The sequence below is a fragment of the Rhinopithecus bieti genome, unplaced genomic scaffold (assembly GCF_001698545.2).
Source record: "Rhinopithecus bieti isolate Rb0 unplaced genomic scaffold, ASM169854v2 scaffold_1017, whole genome shotgun sequence".
Lineage (NCBI taxonomy): Eukaryota > Metazoa > Chordata > Mammalia > Primates > Cercopithecidae > Rhinopithecus > Rhinopithecus bieti.
Window position 1 is genome coordinate 384,020 of NW_016803657.1, and position 9,916 is coordinate 393,935.

Here is a 9,916-nt window from a genome sequence, read left to right on the forward strand (position 1 = left end):
CCAGGATGGTCTCGATCTCCTGACCTCGTGATCCGCCCGTCTCGGCCTCCCAAAGTGCTGGGATTACAGGCTTGAGCCACCGCGCCCGGCCAATTTTTGTATTTTTTAATAGAGACGGGGTTTCACTATGTTGGTCAGGCTGGTCTCAAACTCCTGGCATCGTGATCCGCCCGCCTCGGCCTCCCAAAGTGCTGTGATTATAGGTGTGAGCCACCGAGCCCGGCCTATCGGGAGGCTTCAATAGGCCCTAAGGGAGTCAAGTCTGGGTTTCTGAGACAAAGAAAAGGTTGGAGAGGTCCTAGTGTCCCTGGCCTAGACCAGGCTTGGGCTGCAGCCATGAAAGTGCTGTGATCAGGGGGAGTGGAGGCTGCTAGCCTCAAAGGGACACACTCTACTGGGCATGGTTGGGGTTTGGTGACACAGGCATTGAGAAGTGACAGCAGAGAGTGCAATGTGTGCATGGGTATAACTTCCGGAGAAGTTCGGGTGACATCTATGGGAAGGCACAGATTCTTGGTGTTAACGAGCATGCATACTGGCCTGCCAGGTGATTATATTTGTATCATCAACTCTCACTCCTGGAATTGGGAACCATGTCTTTTTACTTAACACAGGTAAGGAGCCCTGCTCAGGGTGGGGAACACAGATAATACTCAACACATGTTTTGGGAAGGAGTAAAGAATTGAAGGCCAGGCATGGTAGCTCACACCTATAATCCCAGCACTTTGGGAGGCAGAGTTGGGCAGATCACCCTAAGTCTGGAGTTCGAGACCAACCTGACCAACATGGAGAAATCCCTCTACTAAAAATACAAAACTAGCAGGGCGTGGTGGTGCATGCTTGTAATCCCAGCTACTCAGGAGGCTGAGACAGGAGAATTGCTTGAACCTGGGAGGTGGAGGTTGCAGTGAGCGGAGATTGTGCCATTGCACTCCAGCCTGGGCAACAAGAGCAAAACTCTGTCTCAAAACAAAACAAAACAACACAACAACAACAACAAAACCGAAGGCTTAGCTCACAGGTATGCACTAGAGACAGGTTGAGCTAGTATGCTAGCTGTGTGATTTTTCCTTCTGTCTTGCTGCTCTGCCATTTTAAACATGTGTCTTTACCTTATGATCCACTGTGGCTGCTTGAGTTCCAGCCATCACATTCATCGTCCAGTATGCAGGAAAGAGGAAATGAAGAACAGAAGATAAAAGGCCCATGCCAGCTGTCTGTCAAGAAGCTTTTGCTGGAAGCTGCTGTATATCCCTTCCACTTACATCTCACTGGACAGAACTTAGTCACATGGTCATACTAGCTGCAAGGGAAGCTGAGAAGTATCAACTTCATTCCAGGGTGCCATGTGTCTAAATTAAAAATTATGAGTTTTGTTAGGGAGAGAGAGAGAAAGGATATTGGGTGGACAGCAAGCAGTGTGGGCCACACGAGGATCACCTCTGAGAAGAGGAAACTTTGAAGGCTCCATGCCTCCCAGGAGATGTTCACTTCCCTGCCTTTCCCATCAGCCTTGGAAGGGCATGGTTAATATGAAACTGGTCCAGATCCCTGTGTGGTCCCCTCATCTCCCCAGTGACTTCTCTCCAAGCCTCTGTTCCCATTCTCTGCAACCTGGGTCACCAAAGTCACCCTGATTCCCAGTTGTGGGTCCTCCAATTGCTTCCCTCTTCAGCATCTACCAGACAATGTTCCCCGCTGGGATGCCCCTGCCCAAGACACTCTAGCCTTCGGGGTCCCAAGTTTCACTGCTGAGGACAACAGCCCTCTTTCCTGGTTCCCTGTCCCTTTCTTGAATTAGTTTCTGTGGGAACTGAGCCACACGGTTTGGCTTCATCAAAGATAGATTTGCCAAATTGACATACAATTCACATAAAATTCAGCCTGTAAAATTGTACAAAGGCAAGGCATGGTGGCTCATGCCTGTAATCCTAGCACTTTGTGAGGGCAAGGGGGGTACTTACTTGAGTCCAGGAGTTTGAGACCAGTCTGGGCAATATAATGAGACCTTGTCTCTATTTTGTTTTTAAAAGTATACAAGTTGGTGGTTTTTAACATATTCAAGTTACGCAACCATCACCACTAAGGCAAAGGCGGACCTTTTTTTTTTTTTTTTTTTGACATAGGTCTCACTCTGTCACCCAGGCTGGAGTCCAGTGGCACAATCTTGGCTCACTACCAGCCTCTACCTCCTGGGTTCAAGGGATCTTCCTGCCTCAGTCTCCCTGGTAACTGGGACTACAGGCATGAACCACCATGCTCAGATAATTTCTGATTTTATTTTTTTTTTGGTAGAGACAAAGTCTCTCTATGTTGCTCGGGCTGGTCTCAAACTCCTCTGCTTAAGTGATCCTCCTGCCTTGGCCTCCCAAAGTGCTGGGATTACAGGCATGAGACACTAGTCCTGGCCCTAAGACAGATTTTTTTTTTTTTTTTTTTTTTTTTTTTTTTTTTTTTGCGACAAAGTCTCTCTCTGTTGCCCAGGCTGGAGTGCAGTGGCGCAATCTTGGGTCACTGAACCTCCTCCTCCTGGGTTCAAGTGATTCTCCTGCCTCAGTCTCTCAAGTACCTGGGATTACAGGCACCCGCCACCACGTCCAGCTAATTTTTTGTATTTTTAGTAGAGATGGGGTTTTGCCATGTTGGCCAGGCTGACTTGAACTCCTGACTTCAAGTGATCCTCCTGCCTTGGCCTCCCAAAGTGCTGGGATTACAGGCATGAGACACTATGCCTGACCCTAAGACAGATCTTTAATCTCAGTGACTTCTCACCAAAAGAAGCTGCTTCTCTCCTCTGAGCATTGCAATTCTCATGTCATTATGAGTGGCCCAATCAGGTGTTCAGAGGTTCCGCTTGCTCGCCTCTGTCTCCTCGCAGTCACGTAGGTATCTTCTCTTCAGTGGCTCTTTGCTGAAAATCATCTCTGCACCAGGCACCATGCCAGGCTCTGGGGACACAGCAGCGAATATGCCGTGCATGGCCAGGAAGATGAAGGAGGTCTGGGCTGAGCAGTGGTGAGGATGGAGATGGGACATTGCCTGCAAGCTGCAGCTCGCGTGGGTTCTCTTGGTGGAGAGCTGGGTATTTCCAGTGTTTGGCTGGGGCAGCTTCCAGCTGTGGACACATTTCTATTTTTGTTTCCTCTTGGGCTCCTTCTACAGGGCTTATTCCCAAACGCCGGAGTGCTGGGTCTAAGGGCTGGGGTGGTTTTATTAGTCTCAGGAAATTCTGAGACCATGCTGACTTGTACGCTTTTAGAGAGTGAATTTTATGACATGTGAATTGTATGCCAATTTGGCAAATCTATCTTTGATGAAGCGACCAGTTGTGGTCCAATTCCCACATGGAGCAATTCAGGGCAGGGACAGGGAGCCAGGTGCAAGGGCTGTTGCTTCTGAACCACCTGTGACCTGTGCTGTGTTCTCTACTGCAGTTGCCAACTAGAGTTGAGTTTTACCTTTTAGATTTATTTTTGCCAGTTTAATGGATGTTTAATGACACCTCGGAGCTGTCTTTAATGTGTGTGTCTTTAATTACGAGGGCAACCGGCAGCCACGGGACTTGGCCCTGGGTTTCCACCTTGTTTCCTAATTGGGTGCTGGGCTCTAGCCTTGCTGTCACACCTGACAGCAACAAGGAGTGGAGTGGAGGCAGGTGCAATGGCTCACGCCTGTAATCCCAGCACTTTGGGAGGCCGAGGCGGGTGGATCACCTGAGGTTGGGAGTTCGAGACCAGCCTGACCAACATGGAGAAACCCTGTCTCTACTAAAAACACAAAATTAGCCAGGCGTGGTGGTGCATGCCTGTAATCCCAGCTATGTGGGAGGCTGAGGCAGGAGAATCGCTTGAACCCGGGAGGCAGAGGTTGCAGTGAGCCGAGATCCGGCCACTGCACTCCAGCCTGGGTAAGAGCAAGACTCTGTCTCCAAAAACAAAACAAAACACAAAGGAATGGAGTGGAGGAGGTGGCGGGGAGCAGGGGGTGGAGGGTGGGGTGGGGTTGTGGGTAGAGTGGGGCTGGGAGACCGTGAGCTCTTAGCGCCAGAGGAGGACTGAGATTTCAGCCTCAGCTGCCCCACTTGCCCCCATTCCCTTCTGAGCTGCACTTTCCTGGCCTCTGAAATAAGAGTTCATTTGTTCAAAACATAAAAAAAAAAATTATGCCTTAAGTATCTTGGCTTCACCACTTCCTGGCTGTGCGGCCTTAAGCAAGTGACTTAACCTCTCTGGGCATCAATTTTTTCGTTGTAAAATGGGGATAACCAATAGTTCCTGTATTTTACAGCTGAGGAGGGGATTAAGTGATTGAGATGTGGGAAGTGCTTAGAATGGAGCCCAGCACAGATCAGCGGGCAGTGGACGGTGGTGCTCTCATGGACCCAGTGGGCTCAGCACTGCGCTGTCTGCACTGCAGTCATGAGTGAGCCTATGATGGCTTCCACTTGAGAGGGGAGCAGGCAAAGCAAGCACGCGAAGGTGCTGGGTGGCCACAGAGTGGAACCCTGCTGTGGGAAGAGGATGGGGGCTGCTTTACGAGAGAAAGGACTGTTCTTTTCTCTCTTTCTTTTCTTTTCTTTTTTTTTTTTGAGATGGAGTCTCGCTCTGTTGTCCAGGCTGGAGTGCAGTGACGCGATCGTGGCTCACTGCAAGCTCTGCCTCCCGAGTTCAGGCCATTCTCCTGCCTCAGCCTCCTGTGTAGCTGGGACTACAGGCACCTGCCACCACACCCGGCTAATGTTTTGTATTTTTAGTAGAGACAGGGTTTCACTGTGTTAGCCAGGATGGTCTCGATCTCCTGACCTTGTGATCCACCCGCCTTGGCCTCCCAAAGTGCTGGGATTACAGGCGTGAGCCACTGCACCCGGCTTTCTTTTCTTTTCTTTTTCTTTTTTTTTTTTTTTTTGAGACAGGGTCTTACTTTGTCACCCAGGCTGGAGTGCAGTGGTGTGATCACAGCTCACTGCAGCCTTGAACTCCTGGGCTCAAGTGATCCTTCTGCCTCAACTTCCCTTGTTGCTGGGACGACAGGTGTGCTCCATCATGTGAGGCTAATTTTTGGATTTTTGTAGAGATGAGGTCTCACCATGTTGCCCAAGTTGGTCTTGAACCCCTGGGCTCAAGCGATCCTCTTGCCGAAGCCTCACAAAGTGCTGGGATTACAGGTGTGAGCTACTATGCCAGGTCATGAAAGGACTTTTCTGAGAAATGGACAGTTGAGAGACCACTACAGGATAAGGGGCCAGTCTTGGAAAGGGTGTGTGTGTGTGTGGTGTGTGTGTGCGTGTGAGTATGAGTGTGAATGCATGTGAGAGCATGTGAGAGTGTGTGAGTGTGAGCATGTGTAGCTGTGTGACTGATGTGTGTGAGCTGTTAGTGTGTGAATGTGTGTGAGCGTGCAAGCATGTGTCAGAGAGCAACGTGTGTATGTGACCATGCAAGTGTGTGTTGAGCATCATGGTGTGTGTGTGCGAGAGTGTGTCTAAGAGTGTGTGTGAGCCACTGTGTCGAATATGTATGGGTGAATGTGCGAGTTGTGTGAGCATGTGTGAATGTGTAGTGAGCGCATGAGTGAATGTGTGTGAGCATGCGTGAAATGTGGGCGTGTGTGTGAGCCATCCCGGCGTGAATGGGCGTGTGAGGCATAGTGTGAATGTTCGTGGGTGTGAGCATTCTGTGCGAAGTGTGCGCATGTGTGAATGGTGCCTGTGTGAGCAATCGTGTGAATGTATCGAGCCGTGTGTCAATGTGCGAGGCATAGTGAATCGTTGAGCATGTGAATGTGCGTGTGTGAGGCCATGTGAATGTGTGAGTGTGTGACCATGTGTGATGTGGGATGTGTAGCTGTTTGTGTGAGTGTGAGGCCATGGTGTGAATGTGCGTGCTGTGATGTATAATGCATGAATGTGTGAGTAGGTGGTGAACATGTGTGACTGTGTGTTGTGAGCGTGTGATGTGCACAGTGTGAGCAATCGTGTGAATGTGGTGAGTCTGTAAGGCATGTGTGAATGGTGCATGCTTAAAACAAAAAAGTGAGTGTGGCAATGTGTGAATGTGCGTGTGTGAGCATGTGTGAATGTGCATGTGAGTGTGAGCATGTGTGAATGTGCGTGTGTGTGAGCATGTGTGAATGTGCATGTGGGTGTGTGAGCATGTGTGAATGTGCGTGTGTGAGCATGTGTGAATGTGCATGTGTGTGACCATGTGTGAATGTGTGTGTGAGCATGTGTGAATGTGCGTGTGTGTGAGCATGTGTGAATGTGGGAGTTTGTGAGCATGTGTGAATGTGTGTGGGAAGTTGGGGAGGGTGTGACTCAGATATGTTGAGCTCCAGGCCGAGCGGTCGATGCAAAGGTGCCGAGTGGAGCAGAGCGATTGAGGAACCAGCATGGCCAGAGTGGAGGGGAGGAGGAAGGATGAGGTCAGGGTGGTGAGGGGCCCCCTCTTCAGGGCCTTGAAGGTCATGGTGAGTCTCTGAGTCAAAGCACAGGGAGAAGCCACTGGAGAGCTTTAAGCCGGGCATGGCCCAGAGCCAGGCAGTGTCTGAATGACTCCTTGAGTGCTGGGTGGATGCCCCCTGGAGGAGGATTCGGGCCTGCATCCCAGCATGGCTTGGAGGCATAGGGCGAGACACAGCAAGTGCCCCCCGGAGCATGGGAGTGCCCGGGGAGAAAAGGAAGGGAGAGCCGGCCTGGTGTCAGGTAGTGGGGGCGGGGCTGGACTTCACTCTAAAGTTGTGTGACCCTAGGCCCTGCGGGCTGCACTCTGAGTCACGGGGCACCTGGACGGGCACTGGGCAGATGGCCCTGGGCCCCACCCTTCCTGGCTCTGGCTTCCCACTGCTTCCTGCCACCTGGGTAGCTCTTTGGGACCACTCCCTTGGGCATTACTGCTAACTCTGACTCCACTATTTCACCCTCAAGTGGTGGGTGGGGAGACAACCCTTTCTCAGACACTTGGGTGGGGAGGAGGGGTACCCTGAAGACCTAGCACCAGAGGGTCAGCTGCCCAGAAGGCTTTGGAGGCTGTTTTTTGTTTTTTGATCCTGGGGCCCTGAATCACGTACTTAGAGAGCTGGGCCCTAGCCAGGCCGCTGGGGTGCCAGGCGGAGCTCCAGGGCTGCCTCCAGCAGGGAGAAAGCTTCACTCTGACCTGACTCTGGTTGGCTCAGGGCTCTTGCTGGATCTGGGCCCCCACCTGCCCTGGCCTCCCTGGCTTCCCCTTCCACCCAAATCCCAGAGTCCTCTTGCTTCTAGCCTTTGAGACTGAACCAGAGCTAGCTAAAATATTCGAACCCAGGCCAGGAGCGGTAGCTCACACCTGTAATCCCAGCACTTTGGGAAACTGAAGTGGGTGGATCACCTGAGGTCAGGAGCTCCAGACCAGCCTAGCCAACATGGTGAAACCCCTGTCTCTACTAAAAATACAAAAATTAGCCGGGTGTGGTGGCACATGCGTGTAATCCCAGCTACTCGGGAGGCTGAGACAGGAGAATCACTTGAACCTGGGAGGCAGAGGTTGCAGTGAGCCGTGATCGCGCCATTGCACTCCAACCTGGGTGACAAGAGCGAAACTCCATCTCAAAAACCAAAATAAAACAAAAAAACCCCAAAAACTAGAGCCTAAAAGACGACTGGGAGATGGAGTCCTTCCCAGACCTGCCTGCGTGGATGGAGAAGCCGATTCCCTGGGGAGGAAACAGAGGTTGACTGTGCTGTCCCTCTGTTTGTCTTTCTCAGCTTCTTGCCCACCTCTGGGGTCCCCATGCTGGGCAGCAGTGGACAATGAGCCCTCCCACACTACCTTTTTTTTTTTTTTTTTTTGAGACACAGTCTCGCTCTGTTGTCCAGGCTAGAGTGCAGTGGCACGATCTTGGCTCACTGCAACTTCCGCCTCCCAGATTCAAGCAATTCTTCTGCCTCAGCCTCCAGAGTAGCTGGGATTATAGGCGTGTACCAACATGCCCGGCTAATTTTTGTATTTTCAGTAGAGACAGGGTTTCACCATGTTGCCTAGGCTGGTCTCAAACTCCTGACCTCAAATGATCCACCCGCTCCGGCCTCCCAAAGTGCTGAGATACAGGCGTGAGCCACCGTGCCCAGCTGACACTGAGCCCCCTTAAAAGCTTCAAGGAAGAGATATCTGAGAAAACCAGTCATTATGCCACTGTAGTCATAGCAAAATATGCAAACATTTAAAATATCTGTCAGCAGAAGGCTATTTAAATGATGACGAGATAGCAAGGTGGTAAAATACTACACAGCTGTTAAAAAGGTCAAGGTTCTGCACAGAAATGAAATGGACTGCAAAATATATTGTGAAGCAAGGAAGGTGTGTGGCTGTATATGTGGTTGCAGCCACTTGTTACAGGCTCACACATGCAGCCATTTGTATCCTCAGGAAGGACACAAGAAATTGCCTTTGGACAGGGGATGGGGACCTGGTGAAGGGATGGGAGACAAATTTTTTTCTCTATACTCTTATGTACTTTTTTTTTTGGAGACAGAGTCTTGCTTTATCCTCCAGGCTGGAGTGCAGGGGAGCAATCTCGGCTCACTGCAACCTCCAACTCCCAGGTTCAAGCGATTCTCATGCCTCAGCTTCCTGCCTGCGATTACATGTAGGCGCCTGCCATCATGCCTGGCTAATTTTTGTATTTTTTAGTAGAAACCGGGTTTCTCCATGTTGGCCAGACTGGTCTCGAACTCCTGACCTTAGGTGATCTGCCCGCCTCAGCTTCCCAAAGTGCTGGGATTACAGGCGTGAGCCACGGCACCCGGCCTCGATGTACTCTTGACATTGTTTTTCTTTTTCTTTCTTTTTTGAGACGGAGTTTCACTCTTGTTGCCCAGGCTGGAATGCAATGGCACCATCTCGGCTCACTGCAACCTCTGCCTCCTGGGTTCAAGTGATTCTCCTGCCTCAGGTTCCCGAGTAGCTAGGAGTACAGGCATGCGCCACCATGCCTGGCTAATTTTTGTATTTTTAGTAGAGACAGGATTTCTCTATGTTGGTCAGGCTGGTCTCGAACTCCTGGCCTCAGGTGATCTGCCCACCTTGGCCTCCCAAAGTGCTGGGATTACAGGTGTGAGCCACAGCGCCCGGCTGACATGGTTTTTTTCTTGAGACAGGATCTTGCTCTGTCACCCAAGCTGGAGTGCAGTGGTGTGATCACAACTCACTGCAGCCTTGACCTTCCTGGCTCAAGGGATCCTCCCACCTCAGCCTCCCGAGTAGCTGGGACCATAGGCACGCACCACCATGCCCAGTTAATTTTTAGTTTTTTGCACAGATGGAGTATTGCTATATTGTCCAGGCTGGTCTCCAGGCTCAAGTGATCCTCCTGCCTCGGCCTCCCAAGATTCTTGGATTACAGGCATGAGCCACCACGCCTGGTCTCATTCTTGACATTTTTGATCATGTGTATGTATCTGAAAAAAAATTTTAAGGGAAAAGTCCAAAGTAAAGGGATCACTTCCACCCTTTTGAGAACATCCCTGAACACCTAATTGAGCCTTGGAATCCCCGGATCTCAGTGTCAGCTGATGAGCTGATGAAGCCCCTCTCCCGCCTCCCCCTCCTCCCCACAGACTCTCTCTGCCTGACTCAGCTGAGTCAAGTCAGATAACCAGATGGAGGTTCAGCCAGGCTTGTCTGGAGTGACAGAATGTGAAAGCAATAGAGACACAGCCCTGCCCCAGAGGCCCGAGGAAGGGTGTGACTCAGATGTTGAGCAAGACAGAGGCCCTCAGTCACCAGGAGGTGAGCCCTTGTCACCACACTTGGCTAGCCCTGAGGGAGCTGCTGGGCACGCACAGCACAGGTGCTCCTGAGGGATGCCTGTGAGTAGGTGGGTATGCAAATAGGAACAAGTTTTGCTGAGTGGACAGATGCTTGATATTATTATTATTTTAAT